Raw genomic sequence first — 15,918 nt, forward strand, 5'->3', positions numbered from 1 at the left:
CTAATAGTGTACAGCAATGTGACTATAGTTAAAAAGAGTGTATTGTATACTTGAAATTTGCTAAGAGGGGAGATCTTAAGAATTTTCACCACAAAAACAAAAACAAAGAACAGGAGAATGGTATCTGTGAAGTGATGGATAACTTAATTGCTTGACTATGATAATTATTTCACAATGTAGATATACACCAAATTATCAAGTTGTATACCTTAAATACACACAATTTTTATTCCTCAATTACACCTCAAAAAATATGGGGTGAGAGGAAAACATGAAGGAGCGCCACAGGAAGTTCACTGGTTTAACATACAGATTCAATGAAACACTCCAGTTAAATCTTGTACATGCAGAAAAGCACTATAGAATGTCCTCCTCCTCCCCACCACTGTCCCGTCATTATAAATTTGCTGGCCAAGACCCCGGCTGCTAAGGGCATTCATTGGTCCCGATTATCCTCCGCACCCCAGCCTGCTGTGCCCTTTGTATTGTAGATTTTGTGAATGGTGGCCCCTGAAATTTCGCAGCCAAAGACAGTGACCCAGCCAAGCTTTATTTTAAGGATTATCAGTAAGTCTTAAAAGCTTCCCATGTCTTTAAAAACATGGTGAAATCCACAGGCTTATATGTCTCTTAGGAGAATAATCTTAGAGTCCTCTTGATCTTAATCTTCCCAGCAAAAAACTTACACACCCTGTGGGTGAGAAACTCTGACATGAAGAGCCTGGATTGGGCTTCCCCTGTGAAGGCTCTGTAGGCAGTGGAGAACCCGCCCGTCCTGCCCCGGGTCCATCCGAGCGAGCACCTGTAAAACACGCTGCCACGGCACATGCGTGTGGCCTGACCAAGGGTGATTGCCAAGCCAGAGAACACACTGGTAGGGTCTGGAATGTCTGGCATTGCCTTCATCTGATCACTTACCAACCATATACAACTGCTCAGAAATGAGTCAGGGCCACAGAAAAATATTCAGTCCGGTTTCTGGGCCAGCCTCATGGAGTCTTGCATTAGGTGGAAATAATTGTTCTTCCTTGGTTATCATGTCAGTCCACCCAGTGATATGTTACATAAAATTTTAAAATAATAATTATTAAAACTACAGAGACAGAAAATTCTTTCAATGTAAAGTAAAACATCTTAAAGTAGACAAAATGTTAGATCCACCATGATTATAATTGTATAAAAATAAGTATATACCTGGATAAGGTCTAAAAGGAATATCAAACTAAAAATGACTATCTCAGAATGCTGATAAGTATGAGTTTCTTTTGGAGGTGATGAAAATGTTTTAAAATTAGATTGTGCTAAGGAGGCCTGCTGAGCGGAGAGGAGCACAGGGGTCTGGGACAGAGACCCGCAGGGGAAGGGATGTTGTGAAAACTTATAAAGAGACAAATCTTCAGGGCTTCTGGCCAAGATGGAGGTGTAGGAGGAAACATGGTGCCTCCTTGCACAACCAAGTTTAAAGGCAACAAAGTTTTAGTAAAAAAACACAACCAAAACACATAAAATTGAACTATACGTAAGTCCGACAGCAACAAACTGTTCAGCCAGACCGGTAAGAGGGGTGGAGCCAGCGGCTGGCAGAGCGGGGTTATGCAGGAAAACTCAGCCAGACTGACCCAGACACACAGGGAGTGGTTGGCAGATCCCAGGTGCGGGGTTGCAACGGGCAGACCCAGTGAGGGTACAAGGCGGCAGTCTGACTGTGGTCACACATTCGCAAGCAGATAAACCAGATGAAGGAGTGAGCAGTGAGACAGACCATGCAGGCCCCAGCGGCAGGAAGCAGCAGAGGGGACCACCAACGCCCCTCTTTGACCTGACCCCCACATACAATGTCACAACCCAGCGACTTGCCCCGCCCTGGTGAACACCTAGGGCTCTGTCCCTCATACATAACAGGCGCAAACAGACCAAAACATTAAGGCTCAAGAACAGCTCAAAGCCCCAGAGCCAATAATTCTAAGTGACCAAGAAATAGCCAACCTATCAGATGCACAGTTCAAAATACTGGTGATCAGGATGCTCACAGAACTGGTTGATTTTAGTCACAAATTAGAGGAACATATGAAGGCTAAACTAAGTGAAATGAAGGGAAATGCACAGGAAGCCAATAGTGATGGAAATAAAACTGGGACTCAGATCAAGGGAGTGGACCACAAGTAAGAAATAAATGACCAAACAGAAAGGTATGAATAAACAAGAATTCAAAAAAATGAGGAGAGGCTTAGGAACCTTCAGGACATCTTTAAACATTCCAACATCTGAATTATAGGGGTACCAGAAGGGGGAAAGAAACAGCCATGAGTGGAAAACTTATTTGAATAAATAATAAAGGAGAACTTCCCCAATCTGGCAAAGGAAATAGACTTCCAAGAAATCCAGGAAGCTCAGAGAGTCCCAAAGAAGTTGGACCAAAGAAGGAACACACCAAGGCACATCATAATTACATTAGCCAAGATTAAAATGAAGGAGAGAATCCTAGAAGCAACAAGTGATAAGGGGACAGTCACCTACAAAGGAGTTCCCATCAGACTGTCAGCGGATTTCTCAAAAGAGACCTTACAGGCAAGAAGGGGCTGGAAAGAAGTATTCCAAGTCATGAAATCCAAGGACCTACATCCAAGACTGCTCTATGCAGCAAAGCTTTCATTTAGAATGGAAGGGCAGATAAAGTGCTTCTCAGATAAGGTCAAATGCAAGGAGTTCATCATCACCAAGCCCTTATTATATGAAATGCTAAAGGGACTTATCTAAGAAAAAGAAGATAAAAAATATGAACAGTGAAAGGACAGCAAACTCACAGTTATTAACAACCACACCTAAAACAAAAGCGAACTCAGACCACAGCTAGATCAGGAGCAGAACCATAGAAATGAAGATCACATGGAGGGTTAGCAACAGGGGAGTGGGAGGAGGAGAAGGGGGGAGCAGGCACAGAGAATAAGTAGCATAGATGGTAGGTAGAAAATAGATGGGGGGAGGGCAAGAATAGTAGGGCAAATGTAGAATCTAAAGAACTTGAGACACGTGGTCATAAACAAAAGGGGGGGTGGTGGGAGAGGGGGTGTGCAGGGTGGAGGGGAGTGAAGGGGGAATAGGACAACTGTAATGGCATAATCAATAAAATATATACAAAAAATTAGATTGTGCTGATGCTTGCATGACTCTGAATATATTAAAAACCACTGAATTGTACACTTTAAACGGTGACTTTTTAAAAAATATATTTTATTCATTTATTTTTTAGAGATAGGGGAAGGGAAGGAGAAAGAGGGAGAGAGAAACATCAATGCGTGGCTGCCTCTCATGTGTCTCCTACTGTGGACCTGGCCTGCAACCCAGGCATGTGCCCTGACTGGGAATCGAACCAGCAACCCTTTGCTTCACAGGCCTGTGGTCAATTCACTGAGCTACACCAGCCAGGGCTAAAGAGTGACTTTTATGGTATGTGGACTATATCTCAGTAAGGCTTTTGTTTTAGTTTTTTCAAAACTATTTATTACAAAAATTTTATCAGGGTAGTGAGATTATGGGTCTTCATCTCTCAACCCTCCCAACTTTGTCCCTTTAAAGAAAAAGTGGTTTCTTTGGACCTCAGCTGCGAGGGGTGCACAGAGGGTGTAAAGAGTCTGGGACAACGCTAACAGGAAGAACACATAAAAAAGAAAGAGCAAGTCACTCCTCTTGTCTCCAGGTTTCCAGTCTACTTCCAGTGTCACTTGTTGGCAAAGCCTAACAGGGAGCCAGCTAACAAAGGAGAAATGTAGTCTGCAAAGTCCCAGGCCCAGCATCTCAGAGCAGAGAAGGAAAGAGTAGACTTTGAGTTAAAGACAATAACTTAAAAATCAGTACGAATGTTCTTCAGCAAAAAAACGAAGGTCTTGCAGAAAACTACACAACATTGAAGAAAGAAATCAAGGAAGACACAAACAAATGGAAACATATACCGTGCTCATGGATTGGAAGAATTAACATCATCAAAATGTCCATACTACCCAAAGCAATTTACAGATTTAATGCAATACCTATTAAAGTTCCAATGGCATATTTCACAGACATAGAACAAACACTTCAAAAATGTATATGGAACCATAAAAGACCCCGAATAGCAGCCGCAATTTTGAGAAAGAAGAACAAAGTAGGAGGGATCACAATACCTGATATCAAACTGTATTACAAGGCCACTGTAATCAAAGCAGCCTGGTANCCAAGCCCTTATTATATGAAATGTTAAAGGGACTTATCTAAGAAAAAGAAGATAAAAAATATGAACGGTGAAAGGACAGCAAACTCACAGTTATTAACAGCCACACCTAAAACAAAAGCAAACTCAGAGGACAGCTAGATCAGGAGCAGAACCATAGAAATGAAGATCACATGGAGGGTTATCAACAGGGGAGTGGGAGGAGGAGAAGGGGGGAGCAGGTACAGAGAATAAGTAGCATAGATGGAAGGTAGAAAATAGATAGGGAGAGGGCAAGAATAGTATGGGAAATATAGAATCTAAAGAACTTGAGACACGTGGACATAAACTAAAGGGGGGGAATGGTGGGAGAGGGGGTGTGCAGGGTGGAGGGGAATGAAGGGAGGAATAGGACAACTGTAATGGCATAATCAATAAAATATATACAAAAAATTAGATTGTACTGATGCTTGCATGACTCTGAGTATATTAAAAACCACTGAATTGTACACTTTAAATGGTGACTTTTAAAAAAATATTTTTTATTTATTTATTTTTTAGAGAGAGGGGAAGGGAAGGAGAAAGAGGGAGAGAGAAACATCAATGTGTGGTTGCCTCTCATGTGTCTCCTACTGTGGACCTGGCCTGCAACCCAGGCATGTGCCCTGGGAATCGAACCAGCGCATGTGCCCAGGCATGTGCCCAGGCATGTGCCCTGGGAATCGAACCAGCGACCCTTTGCTTCACAGGCCCATGGTCAATCCACTGAGCTACACTAGCCAGGGCTAAACAGTGACTTTTATGGTATGTGGACTATATCTCAGTAAGGCTTTTGTTTTATTTTTTTATTACTATGCATTACAAAAATTTTATCAGGGTAGTGAAATTATGGGTGCTCATCTCTCAACCCTCCCAACTTTGTCCCTTTAAAGAAAAAGTGGTTTCTTTGGACCTCAGCTGCGAGGGGTGCACAGAGGGTGTAAAGAGTCTGGGACAATGCTAACAGGAAGAACACATATAAAAGAAAGAGCAAGTCACTCCTCTTGTCTCCAGGTTTCCAGTCTACTTCCAGTGTCACTTGTTGGCAAAGCCTAACAGGGAGCCAGCTAACAAAGGAGAAATATAGTCTGCAAAGTCCCAGGCCCAGCAGCTCAGAGCAGAGAAGAAAAGAGTAGACTTTGACTTAAAGACAATAACTTAAAAATCAGTATGAATACTCTTCAGCAAAAAAAAACGAAGGTCTTGCAGAAAACTACACAACACTGAAGAAAGAAATCAAGGAAGACACAAACAAATGGAAACATATACCGTGCTCATGGATTGGAAGAATTATCATCAAAATGTCCATACTACCCAAAGCAATTTACAGATTCAATGCAATACCTATTAAAGTGCCAATGGCATATTTCACAAACATAGAACAAACACTTCAAAAATTTATATGGAACCATAAAAGACCCCAAATAGCAGCTGCAATTTTGAGAAAGAAGAACAAAGTAGGAGGGATCACAATACCTGATATTAAACTGTATTACAAGGCCACTGTAATCAAAACAGCCTGGTACTGGCATAAAAACAGGCACATAGACCAATGGAATAGAATAGAGAGCCCAGAAATAAACCCAACTCTCTACAGTCAATTAATATTTGACAAAGGGGGCAGTAACATAAAATGGAATAAAGATAGCCTCTTCAACAAATGGTGTTGGGAGAACTGGACAGCTACATGCAAAAAAATGAAACTCCAGCACCAACTTACCCATACACCAAAATAAATTCAAGGTGGATAAAAGACTTAAATATAAGCCATGAAACCATTAAAGCCCTAGAGGAGAACATTGGCAGGAAAATCTCATATATTCCACACAGCAATATTTTTACTGATACGTCCCCTAGAGCAAGGGACATAAAGGAAAGAATAAACAAATGGGATCTCATCAAAATTAAAAGCTTCTGCATGGCTAAGGAAAACAGTATCAAGATAAAAAGAGAAGCAACTGTTTAGGAAAACATATTTGCCAATGATACCTCAGACAAAGGTTTAATCTCCAAAATATACAAAGAACTCACATGACTCCACTCAGAGAAGATGAGCAACCCAATTAAAAAATGGTCTAAGGACTTGAACAGACACTTCACCAAGGAGGACATACAGAGGATCCAGAGACACATGAAAAGATGCTCAATGTCGCTAGCTATCAGAGAGATGCAAATTAAAACCACAATGAGATACCACTTTACACCAGTCAGAATGGCTATCATAAACAAAGCAACAAACAACAAGTGCTGAAGAGGTTATGGGGAAAGGGGGACCCTAGTTCACTGTTGGTGGGATTGCAGACTGGTACAACCCCTATGGAAAACAGTATGAAATTTTCTAAGAAAACTAAAAATGAACATACCTTTTGACCCAGTAATTCCACTATTAGGAGCATATCCTAAGAACCCTTAAACATCAGTCCAAAAGAACCTATGCACCCCGATGTTCATAGCAGCACAATTCACGATAGCCAAGAGTTGGAAGCAACCTAGATGCCCACCGGTAAATGACTGGATCAAAAAGGTATGGTACATTTACACAATGGAATTCTATGCTGCAGAAAGGAAGAAGGAACTACTACCCTTTGCAACATCATGGATGGAACTGGAAAGCATAATGCTGAGCGAAATAAGCCAGGTGGTGAAAGACAAATACGATATGATCTCATCTTTAACAGGAATCTAAACAACAAAACAAACAAGCAAGCAAAATATGACCAATGACACTTAAATACAGAACAGGCTGACAGGGTCCAGAAGGGAGAGGGGAGAGAATCATAGGGGAAAAGGGGATGGACTCACATGAACAGGTATAAAGGACACATGGACAATAACTAAGGGTGGGGGCAGAAATGGGAGGGAGGTGGGGAGCACTGAGTGGGGGGCAGGCAGGGCTGAGAATATAAGACATAAAACTTTACTTGAACAAGAATTAAATTTTTAAAAAAACAAAGGTCTTTTGGGGGAAGCCATAGAATCAATAAATAATGGAAAGCCCAGAAATTAATCAAAATTAATTTAAAGTTGGTTAATTTAAATAACTACTAATGGTAACTTAAAAATAAGTAATTTCTGTTTCAATTTAAATTGATAATCCAAACAACTACAAGGTTTAAAAGAGAACTGTGTTGACTAAATACAAAAACAAAAAAGGAACAATGCAAAGCGTGGTGACAACCTGTGGCTAGGGAACCCTGAAGCAGTCTCTGGGCCAACCAGATTGGCTTACAAAGGACATTTTCTGCAGAGGCAGGGACTCCTCCCTGTGTCTGTCCGGTAGGATTCAGTAATTGTCTAGCAGGACTGGATAATTTCTAAAGATCAATAACCATTGTGATTTCCCATTCTCCACTTTCTCTGAGTGGGAATTTTTATTGCCATTACGCTGGTCTTCCCCACCATTGTGTATTAGCTGTCCTGGACACTAGAAATGTGTCTTTAAGCTTATGGGCTGCAGGACCACAAGAAGCCAAGTTCATACCTGGTGCAGAGGGTAGTACTCCGCTGGAGCTCAGGATGTCACCCTGGACACAGTTCATGGATAAGACCTGTGGCTGTCTCCCTTAGGGAAGGCAGACTCGCCCTGTAAATGGAAGGAGGTTGTGCCCTGAAAGACGTGACGTGAAGTGGGAGGTGGTCTGACCCATTCTCACATCCAACCCCCTTCTCTCTTGCCCACTGTACTAAAGAGGCTTTCTGGTCTTCCTTAATGCTACGGGAGGCCATTGTTGGGGAGGAAAGATAATTTTCCCTCTCTCCTTCTAGGCTCTCCTAGAAGCCTCCCTGTAGCAACAGTAACAACAAAAAGCCTAACAGAAGAAAAGGAAATTAAATGATGTACACATGTATGGGAGCCCTGGACAACTCCAAGACTCAAAGAAGTGCCCACAGCCGAAGCTTTTATGCCTTTTAGAAAAGAAAAACAATAAAAGGTCAATAATTGACAAAACAAAGAGATGAGGGTAGGGTCACTAAAAGGTGAGGAAACAACGAGGTTCATTTACACCACCTTCTTGGCTCTAATTCCCTGTCTCTGCGAGAAGGATGTGTGTACCCTCTTGGTACAGGGAGGGTACTTGAACATGAGAGATTTGTCTCCTGTTTCAGGGAGACAAAGGAGGGTCAGAGCGTCCTTCTTGTACCAGCTCTTTCTCAAGTACCTTTAATTCAAAATAACATGCCCAAGCGCCATATTTAGGGTGACATATTCTGAACTCTTACACCGTCTGAGATTTGACTGAAATATCACAGAAATCTGCTGGAAAATTGAGGAAATGACAGGAGAACTCAAGAGTTAAAGATCTTAGCCTTAGTTAGTAGGTTTAAGTGACTAATGCACGCAGAAAGCTGTTATTCCAGGAACTGGAACGTATGACCTAGACCTACGTGACTCCAGGAGGCTGACGAGCAATTCGACCTCTGTGCCCCAGGGGTCTGCAAGCAATGGAGATGGAATCTGAGCTGTTGATCAAGAGATGAAGTACTAGAACTGCCCCCGGACAGCAGCTCTTATCCTGCTTAACCTTTTAACCAAACCCCTTATCTATGCTTTCCTCCCCCTATAAAAAGGTTGGCTTGAAATGCATGTGAAGATGGTTTTGGAGGGTATATAACCTGCTCTCTTCTCATACTGCCAGCATCTAAATAAAATGCCCACGAAGATTCAATCCTTGTCTCCACTCAACGGTTCTGGGAGTGACAGGCAGCACAAATGCCAACTTCTCTGCTTTCATATTCTGGGGACTCTAGTGGGATACCTTCTTGATACCTGCTTCCTGCTTTTCTTGTCCCCACAAGAACCCAGATACGAATCTGGAGGTGGAGTAATCATCTCCCAACCATATTCAAGAAGGTGAGGATAAAAGGCCAACAGGCTAGCAACAGTCGGGAAGGAAGAAATAGAAGGAAACAAAAAAATAAAAGAAAGGGCAAGTTAAGCTTTCATTCCAATTGGCGTTATTAAGTAGCTGTACCCACCCAGGATCACTTACCTTTGAACTTGCTATATGAAAACACAACAATAAATCTACATGTTTAAACTTAGTAAATCTATATGTTTCACACTAATAACAGTAAAATGTACATTAAAATAGTGAGATACCTTTTTATGCTCATCAGAGGGGCAGAATTTTTTAAAATATTTTTATTTATTTATTTTTAGAGAGAGGGGAAGGGAAGGAGAAAGCACGGGAGAGAAACATCAGTGTGTAGCTGCATCTCATGTGTCCCCCACTGGGGACCCAGCCTGCAACCCAGGCATGCGCCCCGACCAGGAACTGAACCAGCCACCCCCTGCTTCACAGGCCTGTGCTCAATCCACTGAGCCACACCAGCCAGGGCAGATGGGCAGAAATTTTAATGTCAGACCATATGAAGCACTGGCAAGAAAGTGGACATACACAGATTTTTTTTTTTAAGATTTTAGAGGGGAAAGGAAGGAGAGAAAGAGAGAAATATCACTGTATGGTTGCCTCTCGTGAGTCCCCTGCTGGGAACTGGCCCGCAACCCAGGCATGTGCCCTGACTGGGAATCGAACCGCCATCGTGTGGTTTGCAGGCCCGCGCTCAATCCACTGAGCTACACCAGCCAGGGCCACAGATTTTTATACATTGCTGATGAAGGGTAAATTGTTGCAACCACTTTGGACAGCAACTTGGAAAAAACTAATGTAATTAAAGATAAACATAATAATTCTATTTCTATATACCCATATTTTGCTGTGTATATTGCATGCCCACGTTTAATGCGTGCCCATGTTTTGGGCCCAAACTTTCAGAAAAAAAATTGTTTAATTTTTTTAATTCAATTATTTATTTATTTATAATTATATATTTGTTTTTTGTATTATAAAGGACTTTAAGCATTTGTTTTTTAACATATTATGGTACAAGAAATTTTGTGTTAATAAATAATTACAAAACATAAGAACAGGTACAAGGTATTTCAGGTACTACCCATGTATAATGTGCATCCTTATTTTTCCCTCAAAAATTTGGGGGAAAAAGTGTGCATTATACACAGAAAAATATGATAAATCCTAGATCCTTGCTATTTAACATATAGTCTTTGGACTCCGAGAATCCCTTGCATTTCTGCACAAGGAGATGTGACTAATATATTTATTACAGAAGAAAAAAGGAGAGGGGACACTTAAATGCCTATCAACAAAAGGATAGATAAATATTGTTATATTCATATGACAGTTAAATATACAAACTGGAGCTTCATAAATCAACCTGTATGAATCTCAGAAACAATGTTAACCCTAAAAAGCAAGTTACAAGGTAACAAGTACATTATAATATTATTTATATACATTTTTTAAACTGCAAAATAATTCTATAGATTTGATGGATATTTATATAGATGAAATATAAGTATAAAAATGTGAGAATAATAAACATAAAATCCCAGATAATGATTACCTCCAAAAACAAGGAAGGGTAACAAACTAGTGGGTTCTACCTGTCTTTTATTTTTTTTCAATGTAAATTGAAAGCAAAACGGTAAAATGGCAACATTCGATAAAGCTTGGTCATGGGTACCCTGGTGATTTATTATTTTCTCTGTGTTGGTAGTACTTCACAATTTCAAAAGGAAAAGAAAGATATTCAAGGCAAATACTAGAACAAGCGCAAGGCATTCTCAAAAAGAAAAACAGACACAGAGAGGTTATCAGATGGAAACACAGCGATTGGGAAAAGAACCACCATAGGCTCCAAACGCTGCCTAAGTGCGACGAACAACTGTCTGCCTGCCAGTTAATTAACCCAGCGTCCTTCTGTGATTTGCTGATCAGAAAGCAGAAAGGCCTTTTGATGCTAAACTTATTTGAGCTCCGAAGTACTTGAGGCATGAACATGCCCAAGGGAAGTTTTTAGATGCAATTCCTCATTCAACAAACTTAACCATGGCTAGCTTCTTAATTTGTAACAATCTAGTTTCGATTAGTGCCTACTTAATTTCAATAGAAAACTTTGCTCTTATAAGCTTCACACCCTTCCTCCCCCTTTGAACCACTGTCATGAAAAATACATTATGTGTGCATAAACACATTTCTAATTATTGCTTTATGCCTATCTTTTAAATCAGATATAAAGAGTTGCAAACAAAAAATACATTTACACTGTCTTTTATACTTACCTATGCAATCATCTACACCAGTGCACTTTGTTTCTTCATGTGGATTTGAGTTACTGTCTAATGTCCTTTTACTTCATCCTGAAGAACTCCCTTTAGTGTTTCTTACGGGGCAGCTCTGCTAGCAACAAATTCTCTCTATTTTTGTTTATCTAACGATGTGTTATTTCTTCATCTTTGAAAAAAATATATGTATGAGATCTGTCCACAATGTATCCAGCCATGTACTGTGGAAAGTAGAGACATTTATTGAAGAAGATGCAAGAAACATTGCACACAGGACATCGATGCCTCAGTCCCCTTCAGAGTAGGCACCTTGGGACCTCACATGGTTCTCCCAATCACCATCAGCTACCCCACTGTATTTTCCTGAATTTCACTGACAATCTGAAATCTCTTCCTTTTCAAAGGTGATTTTAGTTTTGGGAAAGGCCACAAGTTGCAGGGTGCCAAATTTGGGCTGTAGGGGAGCTGAGTCACCTGGGTGATTTGAGGTTTGGCCAAAAAACTCTGCACAAGATGTGACAAGGTGCAGTGTCATGAGGGAGCTTCCAGTCACCAGTTGCCCGAAGCTGTGGCCTTCTGAATCATCCAAATAGTTTCCACAAAGAAATGTTCAAGGTTAACGCAAAATCGGATGCAGATTTGTTACTCTACTTACTCAGTCATTTTGAATGCGACCGTCCCTCACACAGTGCACACGCTCACTCAGTGGTGTCTATCATGCCCACTGACTAGTACAATGACATCATTGTTCACGCATTCACGTTCCAGTCCACTTTCCTTGGCTGCCAGGTTAGATGGATGTCGTGTGAACCATTCTTGTTATATTAACAATGGCTGGACTTTTTCCAGACAGACCTTGTAGATTCTATACTTTCTTGGGGGACAATATTTTACTTTCAGCATTTTGAATATATGATCTCAATGCCTTCTAGCCTCCATGGCTTTGGATTAAAAACCATATTATAATCTTACTGAAGATCACTTGTATGTGATAAGTCACTTTTCTCTCGCTGCTTTCAAGACTGTTTTTGTTGTCCTTTGACAGTTTGATTACGATGAGTCTAGGTCTGACTCTCTTTTACTTTATCCTACTTGGAGAATCTTGAGCTTCCAGGATGTGTGAACTTGTATATTTCATAAAATTTGAGAAGTTTTGGGGCATTATTTTTCCAAATAATCTTTCTGCCCTTTCTCTGACTCTTCTCCTTCTGGAATTCCTGTTACGGACCTGTTGGCACACTTGATGATGTCCTACAGGTCTCTGGTGCTCTGTTCATTTTTCTTTTTCTTTCTCGTTTGCACACTGGATAATCTCAACTGAGCCGATCTTTAAATTCCACGAATTCTTTCTTCTGTGTGTTTTAACTGGCTGTTGAGCTCTTCAAGGGAAGTTTTCACTTCTGTTAATATACTTCTCTACGCCAGCATGTCTATTTCTTTTTTTTATCATTTCTATTGCTTTATTGCTATTCTGTATTTTATGAGCCATTATTCTTTCTCTTAGGCATTTAGACATGGTTTCCTTTAGTTATTTGAATGTATTTAAATTAGCTGACTTCAAATCTTTATGTACTAAGTTCAACTTCTCGGCTTCCTCAGAGAGTTTCTTTTGAATGCTTTTTCCTGGGTGTGAGGTCCTTTCATGTTTCTTTGTATGTCTCATATTTTCTGAAACTGGATTTTGAAATAATAAAAAGTGGTAATGCTGGAATTAAGATTCTGCACCCTAACCAGGGCTCATTGGGTTTTTTTTTTATGCTTAGTGACTTTTCTGAACTACTAGGTTAATATCAAACAAAATAGTAAGGAATAATAGTTCCAAAGTATTACTAAGGATAGAAGTTTCACAAGACTCTTCTCTTGGCTTTCATGACACAAATCCACTGCTTTATTGCCTGCCCTCACTCACTGCCTTTCATGACTCCTGTTCAATTCCATGACCTCTAAAAGTTGAAGTTCTCCAGGTCTCAGAAACTGACTCTCTCGTCTTAACCATCTTCACCCTCTCCTTAGTCACACAGATCCAAGACTTTACAAAAAACCGTCAAACCATTTTGCAAAAGGGTTGTTCCATGTTACGTTCTAATCAACAACATGTGAGAATTCAAGTTCTAGTTGTTCACATCTTCACCGAGAGTTGGTGCTGTACTTTTTAACATAAGCAATTTTGGTGGGAGTATAGTAGTATCTCACTGTGGCCTTAATTTACATTTCCCTGATGACTCGTGATGTTGACGACTTTTTTTATATGCTTATTAATCACATTCTTGTTAAGTGTTTGTGCAAATATTTTGCCCATTTAAGTAACTGAAGACTGCCTTTTTATTATGATGCTGTAGTTCTTTATTTCCTGAGTACTACTCCTTTGTTCAAAAATAATTTTGTGACTATATTCTCCCAGCCTGTGGCTTGCCTATTCATTTTCTTACAGGTTTTTTTGATAAGAAGTCTAATTTACCATCTATTCTTTCTTTTCCAGCTTTATTGATATATGATTGACAGATAAAAATTATATATATATATATATATATATAAGGTGTACAAGATGATGTTTTCATATATGTATACATTGTGGAATGATTACCACAAAAAACTAATTAACATATCCATCAACTTACATAATTACTTTTGTGTGTATGTGTGTATGTGTGCCTATGGTAAGAACACCTGAGATCTTGCTTAGTGAATTTTAAGTATAAAACACATTGTTATTCATTATAGTCATCATGCTATAGGTCTTCACAACATTCATCTTATCCTACACTAGAAGTTTGTACTCTTTGACCAATACCTCCCCTTTCCCAATCCATTATTTTATGACTATATAGGACTGTATTCCAGGAATCTTTGTTTATCAATAAGTCACAAAGATATTCTCCTATCTTTTCATGTTCATAAATGTTTTAATATGAGATAGTTGATATAATTCTTAAGCATTCATTTCATCTATGAGACAGTTAAGGTTTGTTTTTTAAAATCCACATTGATACCCAGTTGCTGTAGCAGAATTTGTGGAAGGACTTTCCATTTCTCATTGGATTGCTCTGGCATCACTGTTGAAAATCAAATAATTATATAACTGTGTGTGTGTTTTCTAGATCTCTCTTCAGGTCTAGTTATCTGTTGATTATTTGTTGATTCTTCTACTTGTACTATGCCACCTTGATTATTGCACATTTATAGTAAATAGTGAAGTCAGATAATGTTAGCCTTGAAACTTTTTTCTCCTTTACAAAATTGCTTTAAATATTCTAAGCCCTTTTTGCTTCTGTATGATTTTTTAATGAAACATTCAATTAAAAGAAACAAAAGCCTACTGGGATTATGACTGAGATCGCATTGGCTTTATAGATGTAGTTGGAAGAAATTTGACATCTTAATAACATTAAATTGGCCAATCCATATGTTTAGCAAGAATCCAGTCTTCATCCTGTGTTGTCTTCCCTTTACTCTCACGCTACTACCACACTCGAAACAGTTCTGACTCCAGATGGGTGGGTTTCTTCGCACACCAAGCAATTCTATGTGACACTAGCTGGATAACTCTCTCCTGACACTGTCTGCCAGCAGATGACATTAGATCCCACAGGTTAAGAGTTCAGTCCCATCAGCCTGCCCCCCAACTCAGATACCAATTGTAGAAGGTACACAGGCTACCCACAACTTCTGTATTACTTGGCTATAATCAGAGGTTCCCATGACCTCCACCTGTTAGATTTGATTATTCGCTTAGAACAGTTCACAGAACTATGGGAAACAAACATATATCTGTTTATTGTATAATTAAGGATATGATAAGGGATACAGATGAATGAATAGCCAGATGAAACCTTAGGGCAAGGTTTGGGAGAGCCCCAGGCACAGGAGCTTGGAGTTGGGGTGCATCACCCTTTTAGTATGTGGTTGTGTTCACCAACCTAAAAGCTCTCTGAACCCCATACTATCAGGATTTTTATGGAGGTTGCATCTTGTAGGTCTAATCAACTACAAACTCCATTTCCAGTCCCCGGCTTTGTCCAGAGAATGGGCGGGGCTGAAAAATCCAAGCTTCTAATCAGAGCGTGGTCTTTTGGTGACCAGCCCCCATTCAGAAGTCATCCAGGAGTTCACCCAGAGTCACTTCATCAGGACAAAAGTCACGCTTACCGCCCAGGAAATTCCAAGGGATTTAGGAGCCCTGTCGGGAACCAGGGTCAAAGATCAACTACCAGAACAAAAATGCTCCCAGTGTGCTCTCAACACTTAGGAGATTACAAGAGTTTGGGGAACTCTGTTGGGAGCTGGGGAGAAAGACTAAATGTTAGAACAAAAATTCTTCTAGCCCTCCTACTTACAAGTGTTTCAAGAGCCCTTTGTCAGGCACCTAGGTCAGAGACATGTATACATTTCTTATTATTTCAAACCATGAAAACAGTATGTTTTATCATTTATTTGGATCTTATACAATTTCTCCCAGCAATGTTTTATCATTTTTAGTGTAGAGGTTTTACATATTATTGTTAAAGTGGAATGTTTTTAAAAAGTTCATTTTCTATTTCCCATCGTA

The sequence above is a fragment of the Sturnira hondurensis genome, unplaced genomic scaffold (genome assembly GCF_014824575.4).
Source record: "Sturnira hondurensis isolate 20B ecotype Veracruz unplaced genomic scaffold, ASM1482457v3 Scaffold0006437, whole genome shotgun sequence".
Taxonomy (NCBI): Eukaryota; Metazoa; Chordata; class Mammalia; order Chiroptera; family Phyllostomidae; genus Sturnira; species Sturnira hondurensis.